General features: G+C 35.6%; 1 protein-coding gene across 4 annotated transcripts in view; it reads right to left on the bottom strand.

The window, feature by feature from the left end:
• The window catches only part of SLIT2 (slit guidance ligand 2), a 403430-nt gene that overhangs the window by 112139 nt on the left and 274521 nt on the right, over positions 1-16770 (bottom strand). The window lies entirely within an intron of this gene.

Here is a 16770-nt window from a genome sequence, read left to right as displayed (position 1 = left end):
AAGAAGCAAAGGTGATATGCTTCTTGAGTGATATTTTCTTGCTTTTTTCTCTAAAAAGACTATTAAAATTAATTGGGCTCTTCCCTAAACATGGTGCAAGATTGGGAGTAAAAACAAAGCAACTGTGAAAACAATAAGAAGATTTTGGTTTCTAAGCATTGTAGGTTCATTAATATTTAAATCTGGACTTTGTATAAAAGAGAGAACATCTGTGTTGGGAATATATTTTACCAGGTTCAATATCAATAAGAGAAATATGTTGTAACACTGAAGAGACGTAGAACATGTTTTAGAGATAACTATAACTCTTCCACAAAAGACATTATTTGTTGAATATTAAATTTTATAAGCCATTTCCTCTACAGAAAGCATGTTATAGGTTGAAAATGTTATATGCATAAAATTAATTTTGAAGCCACTTCTGAGGCAAAATCTTGAATTTTAAATCTGTAAGTACTACAGATATTTTTGGTAACACTCCCTGGACTCTGTCAATCCATTATGTGAATATTGCATGTGAAAACCACTGCAGGAAAGTGCATTTAAACACAACTGAGGTATTTTTATGATACACTAAAATCTGCAAGTTGAAAATAACCCTCTAACTTTATCTACTCCATACTTCTGTGATCAAAGCAAGACAAGATTTTATCAATCTAGTTATGAAAGACACAAAATAGTATATTTCATAGGGTGGTTTGGTAAATATTTAAGTCTATTACAAATGCTGTTTCTCAGGCTTCTCTCTACCTGTACAAATATCCTCATGTGCACTTCCCATCTCCTCTCTCACTTCTGCTCTGCATCCCAGAGAGCTGATTCCTGTGAACCACACAGTCCAGGCTCAAGTGCTGGCTTTTGCGAGACTTGGTCAGGGTGGGAGACTGAAGGTGGGAGGAGGGGGGAAGTCAAAGTATTCTCCCCTTTTCTGCCTCACGGGGTGTCCTCAGCAGTGGTCTCATTTCCTTCATTTTAGCTCCTGACTTTGTACAACACTACCTTCTCCTTAGTTCCCTACAGCCCTGGAGGTGGAAGCAGCTTTCTCTCAGGGTTCACCCTCTGACCTCTTCGTCCCTACATGCAACGGGCTTTCTCAATCTTTGTTGCTCTTGAACTCACTGTAGCATCTGATACTGTAAACAATCTTTCCCTGGGATGTGATACTGTATATTGCTTATTCTTGGTCTGCTTTTCTCTTTCTAACTTTTGGCTTCACTTTCTAGTCCTCTAAAATGAGTTATTCCCCAAGTTTCTGTCCTTTTCTTTTCTCACAGAAAAGGAAAAATCGCTTCTCTGACCTGCAATGTTAATCATGATTCTTCCCCTCCAAAAAGCAAAGTCATTTTGTTCATATTAAAGACAAACTTAAGCTTAAACTATTTATGAAATACATAAGTAAGAAAACTAAAATCACTCATAATACATCACTCAGATCAGTGAATTTTACTTGTTTTTATGTATATATATTTATTTTATATAACTGAAAATTTACTGTATAGAGAATTTTGAGTTGAATTGTTTACACTAAATATAATATCATTTATGTTTTCCTGCTGCTGCTGCTGCTGCTGCTAAGTCACTTCAGTTGTGTCCAACTCTGTGCGACCCCATAGACGGCAGTCCACCAGGCTCCCCCATCCCTGGGATTCTCCAGGCAAGAACCCTGGAGTGGGCTGCCATTTCCTTCTCCAATGCATGAAAGTGAAAAGTGAAAGTGAAGTTGCTCAGTTGTGTCCGACCCTCAGCAACCCCATGGACTGCAGCCTTCCAGACTCCTCCGTCCATGGGATTTTCCAGGCAAGAGTACTGGAGTGGGGTGCCATTGCCTTCTCCGATGTTTTCCTAATCATCAAAAGTTTTGGAAGACCTTATTTTTAGGCTTTCTTGATGACTGTCAAAATGGTCCATAATTTCTTAATCATTCTTTACTGTTAGCCATTGAAATTAATAATAATTTTACATCATTATTACTAATATTCAGTTATTTTAAGATGACTAGCACACAGCCTTGTTTTGAAGCCTTCCTTAACTTTCTTTGGTATGGTTAATTGTATCTTTTTCTCTACTCAAGAGCATTTTCTTCTAAACGCCTCTGCTCTTCTCTGACTGTATTAATTTTTCACATATCCCTCCTCTACCAGGCTGTTAGCTCCTAAGGGGCTGATTTACCCCAGAAGAAAACAAATAAATCCTATGAATAAAATAAGGATTTGGCATCTGGATTATTTATCTAGGTCTTAAGAAAGGGTTACTTTCTTCAAAAGCCCAAAGCATAGCAAAGGCTACTTCAACAATTTCACTGTTACATTTATTGATTACAACTTTATGAATTGATGGCTTAGTGACATATATTTTTTTGTGATCCAGTCTTGTAGTTGGATTTTGAGTAGTTTAAAATGTCATAAATGAAATATAATAAAAACAAGCTATAGATGGAATACTATTGATTAAAGGACTTTCTTCAAAACTAGGTCAATGAAACATCATTTCAGTTTGTAAAAGATTTCTCAATATAATGTGATGATGAGAGAAAATAAAAATTCTTAGTGTCTAGTATAGTATTTTTCTTTTAACACTCATGCAAAACTAGATCATTCAATTACTTTTTATAAATACAATTTCAGCTTCTTAAAAATAAGGAATCAGCAATTATTCATTCATTCAACCTGCAAATATTTAATGACTACTCAGGGCAACATTACATAATTGGAGTTCATTAGTGATTGAAAGTATAAATATGTTTATACCCTCATGGACATTTTATTAATAAAATGTCTAATTTTACAGTTAAATTTCCAACTGGTTTGTTCAATGCAACCTTTTTTAAAACTGCGCTATTCAGTACTAAGATTTCTGAAATGTCAATATTAACCACAAATATGGCCAAACAAATTCTACCACTTATCATAACTAAAAAGCTTCTTCACATATTTAGAATTTCTTAAATTAAATGATGAATTCAAAAATTCATTTATTATTTTAAATTCGCAGAACCTAGAATACTTATACTGCTGCTGCTAAGTTGCGTCAGTCATGTCCAACCCTGTGTGACCCCATAGACGGCAGCCCACCAGGCTCCCCCGTCCCTGGGATTCTCCAGGCAAGAACACGGGAGTAGGGTGCCATTTCCTTCTCCAATGCATGAAAGTGAAAAGTCAAAGTGAAGTTGCTCAGTCTGACTCTTAGCGACCCCATGGACTGCAGCCTGCCAGGCTCCTCCGCCCATGGGATTTTCCAGGCAAGAGTACTGGAGTACTTATAATGATCACTAATTGTTCTAATGGCATTCAAATATCTTTTATTGTAACTTGGTTTGTGTTGAATCTGCAATTAATTTCATTGATAACTATTCCTGCTAAAACACAACAAGACATAATGAGTGAAGCTATATTTTTTTTAGAAAATATATGCTCAAAAATTTATAAAATGAAAAGAATTAATGATGAAATAATATTTAACTTTATATGCAAAATAGTAATTTAAGTATAATATAGCAATGATGCATATATTATTTCATATTGCAATGTGCCATGACTTACTTTCACACGGCAACCCATTGCATTTATAACATAAGCAACAGAAAGCTGAACTATGCTCTTCTGTATTTATCTATTTATTTCTAACTTGTTCCAAAAAAAAAGTATTTGAAACAAAACTTATATGGTCATTTACATTGACTTAGCAGCTAATTGGCTTTTATGGGACTGTCTAGCAATCCATTAAGGCACAACGTAATTGCCTTCTTCAGTCAAAGTGACAGATTCACAGGCAGGAAAATATTCTATCACTGATAGATGTCAACCAGTAAATTTTAAAATGCTTAAAAATGTCTATTTTTTGTCTTCAGTAGACAAACAATAAAATAATATGTACTTCCTGTAAACTTTTAGGTCTCTAGGACAAATGCATTTTGTGTTTTATTACAAGAACTTCATAATATATTTGACAAACGACAAACAACACACATGTCAAAAACTGCCTTTCTTCTTCAAATAAGAGGTAAGGATTAAAACCAGATTATAAAAAACAAGGAAGAAAAAATTAGAGTTTTCAGGTGAAGGTTAAAAAAAAAAGTAAATGAAATTTACTATGCTATTCTCTAATCTTCTACTTTAATAGCAGAGAATCTGCTGAATTTTATAGAGTACAAATTTAAATCCATTGTTCCATGAAGAATCTGATTAAAAACATTCCAGGGTTACAAAAACAGACAGTGTAGTGGCTGACATATATTTGCATGCTAAAGATAAAATCCACCATAATTAATAGCCTTGCAAACGCTAGCCCTTCATAAAAGGAAAACTCAATATTTTGAATTTAAAAGTAAAAATAGATTTAGGAAACAAAAAATTTTGTAAACCCTATATGATAAAAGAAGCCTTTTTCATATTAAAAAAAGTCAGAACCTTTTACTCCACAGAATCTACATGAATAATTTCAAAACATTTATCACTGGGTATAAGTATATCTGAAAGCAATTTGCTGTTACACTTTAACAAAACCAGAAGGGAGTTTTAGTAAGAAGTTCAATTTTAGTTAGAAGACAATTTTCTAACTGCTCCAATAAAAATATTCACAAGTATGCTTAACCAGTGAAGACCTTTCCTCCCTATTCCTATATATCTTTTTCTCTTGCTCTCTGATTATTGCTTTTTTAAAAAATATGTTTTCACACATTTAGAGTTCCTAAAGAATAAACAGCTACCAACATACATCACATTCTGGTGTCTATTTCAAAGATGGTAGAAAATAGGAAATTATCAGTAAATCTCTCTGCTGTAACATTACGGACACTTAGAATATGGAAATTATATGCAGGTATAGCTGGGCTCTGTGATGTATAAATATTCTACTACAGTTACCAATGAACAGATCTATCAGGAAAGTATAAGACATACAGTGCAATTGGATGATTAAAAATTCCAGCTAGTTCCAAAGACATTTACACTGAATTAAACAACATTAGTTTATTTCAGCTCACTAGCTTTCAATACTCAAGCATTAGTTTCAATAAATTATTTTGACAAACTCTAAAAGATAACATCCACATGCCAAAGCTGAAATGGCTCTCCCCAAGAGGCATTTATGTTTTGTATATGTATAGCTATAAAGATTAAAAACATGTAGTTCAGTGAGTAAAAGTATGAGCTTTATATAGGCTTGGGTTAAATTTAGAATCTGCCACTGATTAGCTCTGTGGACCTTGCAAAAGTTACTGTTGGTTTCTCTGTCTCAGTTTCTCTTTCTGAAAAATAAGAAAATAAACCCTGCTATAAATGTTTTGGTATAAATCATGAGATGCAGAAAACATATATGGTGTATTTTTCCAGTTCCAAAAATAGTGGGAAAAGTAAAAATGAGGATATATATATATGTGTATATATGTAACATATAACATATGGCATTATATAATATCTATAGCAAATATAGTTACACATAAACACACGGATTATATAAAGGAATAAATCTGATACATGACTTGATCTCTAATAGGAAATAAATATTTATGGTTCAAAACACATTTTTAAACAAATTAGCAAGACAGGTTTTTTGCAGATAACTCATAACTGTATATTAAAGACCTACACTCATGCATCATTCTTATGGAGGCTGAAAAAGCAATACAAATGGTTGCTGTTTCCATGATCAACATGATCAAAAGAGAGCACTTTAATTTGAAAACTGTCTGAGAAACTCAAAAAAAGGTTTTTACACCACCAGTAAAGTATGAGTTTGGACTGATTGTTTCTGTAACATACAGCCCAGATGCTGATTATACATGGCAATAAAACTGACAGTTCTTTGCATTTTCCCCATCTGCTTTCAACATAAATGGCAAAAACAGCTGCCAAAGAATAGAACAGATTTAATGGGGTGAAGGCTGGGGTTGCAGAATGACTTTAGCTTCTGAGTCATGGACTACTCAGAGGAGACAAACATTCTCATCATAGGTAATATCAGCCCTGCATTTGTAAAAGAGGAAGCAGTAATATTATTTTGCCATCAGAGATCCTCTTGCCTGTTACACAATAATTCTAAATAAGTACTTTATATTTTGGGGATATTACTTCTAACTTTAGTAGTAAATGCACGCCATTGAAATCTTTTATATGTCTCTACCTAAAATGACCCAAGATTATTTTTGACTATAATATTATTACTGTTATGTAATTGTGGTTACCAGAACTTTTTTAAGTTTAATAAATATCTTTAACAGCTGAGTGAATATTGGCCTCTAGAGGGACATACTTCACATATAGCTGGCATTCTTGCCTTAAGACTACGTCCATCCTAATTGATTATCAACAATTCCTATTTTGGGATGACTTGTTCCTGAAAACTGTCCATTTCCTTAATCTTATTTTATTTCCTGTGATGTCATTTTGGGTATATTTCCCTCAGTGCAAATTTAATTGATGTTTTCATAGTAAAAATAACTTTTCCATTTGGTCTTTAAGCTTTTAAAGTAAAACAAAAATGTGTGTTTGAGTTCCTATTGACCTCGTATTTCAGGCAATGACATTCTGAATGAGTGTTAAAATTTGCATGTACGTATTTATTTGGACACATACTCAAATGCAAACAAAAGTGCACTCAATACACAGAATCACATAATTTAGATTTAGTGGGAAAAATGGGCTAAGACACGTGACTCACCAATTTCAGGGGGACAGAGTACAGATTCATAATGTCAGTAACAATCAGTTTTCATATATAAGTTTTCCTTCACAATCCAAGAAAGACAAACAGAAGTTTTGCTGGTTTGTTTTTCATTATTAACTAAAATCTTTTGGATGCTTAATATAAGTTAGGCACTGAACTAAGTCTCCTATTTGGTAATAATTTTAGTTTTAAAAACATTATGCAAATTACCTTTAATGGGATAACTCAACGAATAGATAGTGACTAGCCTTCTTCCTGGTGCCTGCATAGAATTATTGCCAAACTCATCCATTATCTCTCCCCTAAAGTTCAGATAACATTATGATCACTAGTAGAATTTGAACTAAACAAGATTTCAGCTTACTCTTTCAGGCTGATTATATGACCATCAATCAATAACTTAATTCTTTAAAGGAATGACAATTTTATTCACCTGAGAATGAATAATACTTTGTGCCCCGGCTGTCTTCATTTTTATGTCAAAATCTACACAGCTTATTCATATCTGATGGGTCTTCATTACTTTCCTGTAGAAGTTTCTAGTGACTCAACCACAACAGCACTTGAGTCACTTCTTGGAATAACTCCTCACTACTATCTGCTGCTAAGCCTGTCTTTAGTATACCTTCTATAGACTCTTTGGATCGAAAGTGGCTTCCCTACTCCATGTTAGAGTGATTTTTCTAACTAACAAAGCAAATCATACTACAATGCTCAAAATTTTCCCTTCTATTCTATTGTCATCAGGACAGTGATTATTCAAGATGAGGCTTTCACTGTATTTTCTAACCACTAAAACTGCTTTAATTTCCCAAAAACATACAACTCTTTAACTTTTCTGGGTCTTTGCACTCTCTAGAAAGCCCCTGATCTCTCTGCTTGCAAAACACACCCTCATACATGAAGATTCTTTGAGTCTCCCAGGAAAATCAAGATATTCCTTTTTCTGTCTTCCCAGGCATATGTATTTTATTACTTATCATGTAGCTTTAAAAATTTCTGTTGTATAAAATTTAAATTCTCTATGTTGTAAACATTTTGAAAGCTAAAACTGTGACCTCTCATCTGTAATGCCTGATGCAAAGTAGGCACTCAAAAATAGTGTTGATTATGCAGTACGTGAAAAAAAACTTACATTTCCACATGTCATTCTCTGATGCAATAATATTCATCAGACGCCTTGGAATTTTTAAGAGAAACCAGTTGGAGCATCTGCTTTTACCTCTCTAGCCATTTTAATACTTCTTTTTCACTAATTCATTTATAATTTTATCATACTCATTTTTATATCTTATCTAATATTACAAATGTTTGATTCATTCTTCTATACTTTTCTCTTATGAAAGCCATTGTGGCTTTCTGCTTGAATGATCAAACAACTCAACAACAATAGAAGAACATAAAAGGTATGTGTATACATGCATGTAACATATAGTTTATAGATGTACATTTTTGTGAAATTATGTACAAATAAAAAAAATCAATATATTGAAAAGGCAACCAACAGAATGGGAGAAATATTTGCAAATCATATATAACAGGGATTAATATCCTAAATATATAAAGAATTCACACAACTCAGTCACAAAAAAGCAAGTAATCAAAATAATCATTAGAGAAATGCAAATGAAGAACAGTGTGGTATCATCTCACACCAGCTAGGATGGCTATTATCAAAAAGATAAGAGAAAAAAAATTGTTGGCAAATATGTGGAAAAGGGGAAACTTTATGCACCATTGGTGAGAATGAAACCATTATGGAAAACAGCATGCTGTGCTGTGCTTAGTCACTCAGTTGTGTCCGACTGTTTGCGACCCCATGGAATGCAGCCCACCAGCTCCTCTGTCCATGGAGATTCTCCAGGCAAGAACATTGGAGTGGGTTGCCATGTCCTCCTCCAGGGAATCTTCCCAACCCAGAAACTGAACTGAGGTATCCTGCATTACAGGCAGATTCTTTACCAGGGAAGCCCCCAAAACAACTACAATTGCTCCAGCAATCCCACTCTTAGGTTTATACCTGAAGGAACTGAAATCATTATCTCTAAGCAGTATTTGCATCTCCATGTTTTTGCAGCTTTATTCACTAATGGCAAACTATGGAAACAACCTAAATGTACTATGACAGATGAATGAATAAAGAAATTGTGGTATGTATACTATGGAATATTATATAGCCAATCAAAGAAAGGGAATACTGTCATTTGAGACAACACAGATAGACCAGGAGGGCATATGCTTAGTGAAGTAAGGCACACAGATAAGCACAAATACTGTATGCTTTCACTAATATGTGGAACCAAAAAAAAAAAAAAGAAAGAAAAGATGATTTCACAAAATAGAATAGGGATTGGCAGAGGCTGATGGTTGGGGAGGTGTATGTCAACAGGTACAAATTTTTAGTTATAAGAAGAGTAAATTCTGAGAGTCTAATATACAGCATGGAAACTACAGTTAATATATTTCAAATACTGTATACTTGAAAATTGCTCAGAGTAGAACTTAAGCATTCTCACCAGAAACAAAAAGAGTTAACTATTTGAGGTGATGAATGTATTAATTATCTTGATCTTTGTAATCACCACACAACGAATAAATATATCAAATCATCATGATGTACCCTTTGAATATATGCAATTGTGTTTGTCAATTATTCCTTAGTAAAACTGAAAACAAGGAAGTAAATTGAGGGAAATTGATGCATATAATTTTCTTATCATGAACCTATGCTCTTAATAAAAATGAATTTTCTTTACAAAGATGATTGCTCTTCTATTTAATTCAATAGCAATTAATGATATCAAGGAAATCAAGATATGGATATAAAATTGAGAATTTTGCCATGATAAAGATGAAAACACTCCAATGATTATTAGTGAACTCAATGGTCTCTGGAACTACAGATACAGTTTAATCTATAAATGTATTTTACCAAATTTATCTTATACTATTTTGCTGTGGAACTATCAAAATTGCTGTAGGGATTACACTAAGCATGGCTACTGATAACTAAGAATTAAGTAAGATGTTTGTTCTGAGGAAACACAATGGTGATCTTTATTTTGTATATTGAACAAAAAGCTCTCTGCTTTCTGCAGGAAGCAAAATTACTATGTATTTTTTTAAGCTCCTAACTTATAATGGAATCATGCTATGAAAACTTCAGACAGATATTTGTTCAATATTGTCTAAATAATAAAAGGAAAAAGTGAAAGTGAAAGTCGCTCAGTTATGTCCGACTCTTTGTGACCCCATGGAAGAGACCATGGTATTCTCCAGACTAGAATACTGGAGTGGGTAGCTGTTCCTTCTCCAGGGGATTTTCCCAACCCAGGGATCCTGCATTGCAGGTGGATTCTTTACCAGCTGAGCCACCAGGGAAACCTCGAAAGTCAAGGTAATTTACATGTGCTATAAAAATTAGTTAAACTACATATTATATTTATTTTTAAAATTTATTTTCAAAATCTGCAAAATTAAAAGAAAATGAAACAATTACACAGCATGACAGCTATACTGTGAGCTAAGACATTCCTGAGTACATGTTAAAGTAAAAAAGTCATGCTTGATTTCATGAGAACTTGTAACTTTCCTAATAAGCTAATATACAATAGGCTATTTAAAAACATATTGACCAAGTCTAATTTATATATCTCTACCATGGTGGCTCAGACTGTAAAGAATCCACCTGCAATGAAGGAGACCTGGGTTTGATCCCTAGGTTGGGAAGATCCTCTGGAGAAGGAAATGGCTACCCACTCTAGTATTATTGCCTGGAGAATTCTATGGATAGAGGAGCCTAGTGGGCTACAGTTCATGGGGTTGCAAAGAGTCAGACTCGACTGAGTGGCTAAAGCAATCACTTTTTCACCAACAGAAACTCAATAACTTTGAAATATGCAGCTTCAAAATCTGACAAGTACAATTAATTGAAATAAGGGTTCAAATGCAAAAATAGCATGTAGAAGAGTTAAACACAAGAAGAGTGCCTAAACAGAAATGGAGGACAAAGATATATTTTCTAAATCAGATGTTCAATGTCAAACATGCAGTTGATAATCAGATACAGCATTCAAGAATCATTCTCACTTTCATTTCTTTATAAATATGCATGCAAATGATCCAGAGGAAACAAAAGGAAAAAAATGTACTCCTAAACTTCATATCCAACCTCCAACATTCTGAATCTCTTTGAGAGAGTCTTCTTTACTACTAGCAGAGTAAAAGCAGTGCAGTGAGCTTATACCAGAAAGTGAGTTCCCTTTCCATTTACTGAATGTGTGCTTAGTTGCTCAGCTGTGTCCTATTCTTTACAACCCTTTGGATTGTAGCCCTCCAGGTTCCTCTGTCCATGAGATTTTTCAGGCACGAATACTGGAGTGGGTTGCCATTTCCCACATCCAAAACAAGCACTGTAACTTGAGAATTTGCAACACATCTTAGAAAACACTGAGGCAACCTTCATAGGACCTGACCTGAGAACTTTATTACCAGAATTTCCCTTCCCAAAATTTGAACACAAATTTGAACAAAATTTGAAGATCAGAGAAGATCCCTGATCTTCAGGGATCTTCAGACAAATTAAAAGACAAATTGTATGGTTCCCAGCTTTGCAGGCCTGGAAAATGCAACCAAGATTAAAAACAATAAGAACTAAGAGTGAACAAGTCATACTAAATTGTCACAACCTATGTCTAAATGTCATGTATGGATGTGAGAGTTGGACTGTGAAGAAGGCTGAGTGCCGAAGTATTGATGCGTTTGAACTGTGGTGTTGGAGAAGACTCTTGAGAGTCCCTTGGACTGCAAGGAGATCCAACCAATCCATTCTGAAGGAGATCAGCCTTGGGATTTCTTTGAAAGGAATGATGCTAAAGCTGAAACTCCAGTACTTTGGCCACCTCATGCGAAGAGTTGACTCATTGGGAAAGACTCTGATGCTGGGAAGGATTGGGGGCAGAGGATGAGATGGCTGGATGGTGTCACTGACTCGATGGACGTGGGTCTGAGTGAACTCCGGGAGTTGGTGATGTACAGGGAGGCCTGGCGTGCTGTGATTCATGGGGTTGCAAAGAGTCAGACACGACTGAGCAACTGAACTGAACTGAACTGATGTCTAAATGTCCTCTGTGATATATGAAATTTCTGTATAATGGTTTGGATAGGTGATATGCCACAGAAAATCTGTAACTGGATTGAAGAGAACTAAATGTCTACTTTATAGCAATCTATCACATGACATTTAAAATATTATACCTCAAGATTTAAGAAATTAATTCAGAGGATTTGATATACAGAGAATCAACTCACTATTAATGATTTTGTCACCATGGGTCAGAGCATCCATGTATAGACTTGCCCGAGGTATTCCATCTGTATGAAAACAAGGTGCTCAACCAGCAGAGTTCAAAGCAGCAAAGTGCTGGACAGCTTCTGGGGCAGCAACAACTTCTTTCTTCTAAATCTAGTTCTACCTGATATTATACATTCTATTTTCCCTCATCTGTCTTCACTAGTTGATTCTCCTTCATCACATTTTCTTTTATTATGAAGAATAGGGGCTTGGAGGCTCTCCTGAGCTTGTGTCCTAGATCACCCGCTCATCCCCCAACACTTTTCTTCTCCCCACCCACACAGTGCTAAGTTTTGGGACAAAAGTGGTGAACAAAAAAGATATGGTCCTGCCCTCATTAAGCTTGCAGTCTAATAGGGTAGTTTGACACTAACCAGAATATTGAATTAAGTTGTGATAACTTCTATACAGAAAAAATCTAGGGAGATATGAGATTATTTAATAGAGCCTAGGAAAGAAGACAACGGTTCTAGATGTTAAGTAATACAAATACAATTCCTATACCTTCACGCCTTGTCTTTTTCTCTGCTTCTTCCCTTCATATATAAGTTTCTTAACGTGTCCTGCTTTCCGATATTTACCTCTCCTGATTTTTTTTCATTCATTCCTTTTATGATATTCCAACAAGCTAAGCCACATCTACCTTTTTTTGGCAGCTGGCTGGAAGATGGAATATGGGTTTTTGAGCCAAAAAAATCTAAGGCTGAGGCAGTTTAGTCACTTCACAATCGAATAACTTTTTTTTTTCTTTTTAAACAAGATTTCTTAATTGTTTTGAGCATGGTCTGTTCTCTTTCCTTTTTGTTTGGTCTCACCACACAGAATGCAGGATCTTACTCACAAATCCCTGCAGTGGAAGCACAGATTCTTAACCACTGGACCACTAGGGAAGTCCAGAGCCTGGTCTTTTTAAATTAGCAAGATGAAGGTGTCAGCTTTCAAGGGATTAGAAATGTCTGATAACTTGCAAAAAAAAGAAATTCTACTGATAATTTATGGTAAAAATCCAGATTGAAAACATTATATGAAAACTATGAAAGGAGTTTATAATGTTCAGTTCATTATGTATTAAAAATATGGAACCCATAACAAATTTTAAGGAAGATGTTGCCCAGTTTTATTTCTGTATTTATGAATCTTACTGATTCTTTAATAAAAAATAAAAGAGTAATAAAATAAATGAGTCACTAAGCTAGTAACTTGTGCCACTATAAAGAATAGAAATGGGGTGTTTTGTTGGAGTTGAAGATCAATAGGATTTATTACCAGATGCTCTACTGATCGAGCTGATAATGTAACAATCAGAGAAGTAAAACTCACCTAGAGCTTTGCATTTTTCCATGTCTCCTTTATTATAGCTTTACCTGATACACCATCTCTTCAACACAAACAAACTCAATGGGACATATATTTAGTGTAACTTCCAGCTACTAATTTTTATCATCATACAAAAATGTATAGAGCATGCAACTGTAAGAAAAGCTCTATGACAAAAAACAGACTACATGAGATAAACTATTTGAAAAGTTTCCTGTTCCTTTCCGTCTGTTATGTCACAACTCACTCCTCTTTTCTCAGTCAGCAACAGTATTTTCATCTCCTTTCCTATGATCAGGATTTGAGCAGTTTCCTTCTAGGTCCAGAACAGTCTTGCTCCCACATACATCTTAACTCTCACACTCTCGACTCTGTGTGTTAGTCACTCAGTCCTGTCTGACTCTTTGTGGCCCCATGCACTGTAGACCACCAGGCTCTGTCCATGGTATTCTCCAGGCAAGAATACTGGAATGAGTAGCTATTCTCTTGTCCTGGGGATCTTCCCAACCACAGGGATCGAACCTGGGTCTTCTGCATTGTAGGCAGATTTTTTACCATTTAAGCCACCAGGGTAGCCCCTCATGACTCTCTAAACCCATTCTTACTCTCTGATTTTCTAAGGACGGCAGATTTCTGTATCTCAAAATAAATTCAAATCTGCCCTTTGCAGTGGCAATTGTCTTCTTAAGAAATCCCTTCTTAGCCAGACTCTTCAAACTACTCCATATCTGTTCTCTTCAATATTCATCACCTCTAATCTTTCTTAACACTCTGAAAAGCGACTCATTCACCTATCATTCTGTCTTGAACCCTTCAAGAGTAATATGGTCAAGTTCTGAGACTTATTTTCAGACCTCCTCTTGGTTCATCAGCTAGAGTATCTGACTCGGCAGATCATTTTTCCTAGAAGCCCCTTCCTCCTTTATCCATTGTGGCCATCTGCTCTTTTAATTTAGTTCTCTCAGGTTTCTCTTCTCTTTTTCTCCTTTTCACTGGCTATTTGATGCCTTCAACTATCTACTTTGTTTTTTTGTAATATCAGTTACTCCAAAGTCTTTGTCTGAAATCATGTCCTGCTCCAAATTATGATAGTCTTTATTATTACAGTATCTCTAAACACCTTATTGGAATTCAGTATTTCACAAATTTTGCTCACCATCATCTTCCCTTCCAATTTTTGTACTACTCCTCAGTTTTTTTACATACAATGTTACAACCACCATATCCATATCCTTCATACTTAAAAATTTGGCATCGTCTCTGGTTCATTTTTCTCCATTACTCTCTCATCAAATGCCAAATCCTATTAATTCTGCTTCTGTCCTGGCTATCACATGCGCTTCCACATCATCATTCCAACTATTACTTCCTAGCTCCTGCTCTTATGACCTCTCCCCTTGACCAACACAATAGAAGCCTCAAGCCTGGTCTTCTCTTCTTTTGCCAAATCGCTGGTACATAGATGTCAGATTAATCTCCTTGGAGATTCAAACTCCTGTGTTTGAACACATTGCAAAGACAGATTTAGATCCTCATACTATCAAGCGCCTCCATGAATTAGTTTCAACCTACCTTTTCAACTTTATCTTTTCCTGAACTCTCCCAGATACCAAAAACCCATCAAACGGAGTTCCTGTTTGGCAGTATTTTAGGCTTCCATTCTTATTGCCTGTGCTCATAATGTTAATTACTTCTGTAAACTCTTTCTCATCTTTGCAATTACATTCACTAATTATTCTTTAAGGCCTATCTCATATCTCATACATTACCTCCTACATGAAGGCTTCAACAATCGAGGTACCATTCATTGAATGATTACTATCTTCTAAGCACATGACGGGGCTTCCCAGGTGGCGCTAGAGGTAGAGAACTACCTGATAAAGCAATAAACATAAGAGACGTGGGTTTGATTCCTGGGTCGGGAAGATCCCCTGGAGGAGTGCGTGGCAATCCACTCCAGTATTCTTGCCTGGACAGAGCCTGGTGGGCTATAGTCCATAGTGTCACAGAGTCAGACACGGCCCTAGCATGCATGCACAAGCACATGAAGCCCTACATATGTTAATTCTTTCATTACAAACTAACAACAACCATTAGTTCAGAGGTAGAGACAATCCTATAAAGGATAAGTCGCTTGCCTATAGCTTCATAGTTAGCAAAAGATAGGCAGACTTCGGGTTCAAACTAAAGCTTTCGCACTCTAGTTAACTATGTAACCTATTCCACCTTAGGCTCTCTGTAATAAATACCATGAACTTTAATTTTTCCTCTTTTACAATGTGTGTTACTTTGTACCTCATTTCACAGCTTTTAATTTGCATGCCATTTGATAGAGATCTCTGGAGAATGCATGTTGCCTTTCTATAGTAAGTGCTTACTTAATGTTTGGCCTGAATAGATGGACACACAATTCTGTTATGTGAACACTTACTATGTCTTTCTACTATTTACTCTGTCATATATTACATCTTCTAAGATGACAGGCCTTTGGTAATCTATGGCTGTAAAAGTCAATGGAGATGTCTTTTTTGAGGCATTATTTTCCATGATGCTTCCTGTGCAATTCCTAAAGTGAAATGCTCACCACCATCTCTGCCATTTGTCTCCAATGTTTCTCCTTTGCAGTTTCCAAGGCACATAGTGTTCTTCTTTTAAGGTTAGGTAAAATATATAAATGTTCTTTATGGCCAAGGTAGTGTTCCCCGCAATTAAAAATTTGATGAGAATAATATTATCATGTGCAAATGTTTATTCTGCTTCTGTGTCAAGCACTGCAAAGCTATAAGTACACTTTTAAGCACATATTAAATACTTTAAAATAATATTAGTGGGTTTTCTGAATTAAGATTATTCTCTTATAAAATAGGGCAGTTAATAGGTGAAAAAATAATGACTAGTTCTTGAAAATGACTTGATTTTTTTGGTGCTTGCTCTGGAGGCCTACCAGCTTCCCTAGTGGCTCAGTGGTAAAGAATCTGCCTGCAGTGCAGGAGCCCTGGCTCGATCCCTGGGTCGGGAAGAATTCCTCAAGGAGGGCATGGCAACCCAGCCTAGTACTTTTGCTAGAGAATCCAGTGGACAGAGGAACCTGGCAGGCTACAGTCCATAGGGATGCACAGAGTCAGGCATAACTTAATCAACTTAGCACGCACGCAGTATAAATCGAGGAGGGCATGGCAACCCACTCCAGTATTCTTGCCTAGAAAATCCCATGGACAGAGAAGCCTGGTGGGCTACAGTCACTGGGGTCACAGAGAGTCGGATACGACTGAGTTACTAAGCAGCAGCAGCAGCAGCATGTAGCCCTATCATGAGTTGTCCCTATTTTATTATTTCAACCAAACACATCAAAAATATTAAATTCAAATTTAGAGTTAATACGTACACACACACACACACATACACACATATCATAGACTAGGTGGTTAAGAAGTGAT

The sequence above is a fragment of the Ovis aries genome, chromosome 6 (assembly GCF_016772045.2).
Source record: "Ovis aries strain OAR_USU_Benz2616 breed Rambouillet chromosome 6, ARS-UI_Ramb_v3.0, whole genome shotgun sequence".
NCBI classification, from domain to species: Eukaryota; Metazoa; Chordata; class Mammalia; order Artiodactyla; family Bovidae; genus Ovis; species Ovis aries.
The sequence above is the reverse complement of the archived record's forward strand: the minus strand, read 5'-3'. Positions and strand labels throughout refer to the sequence as shown.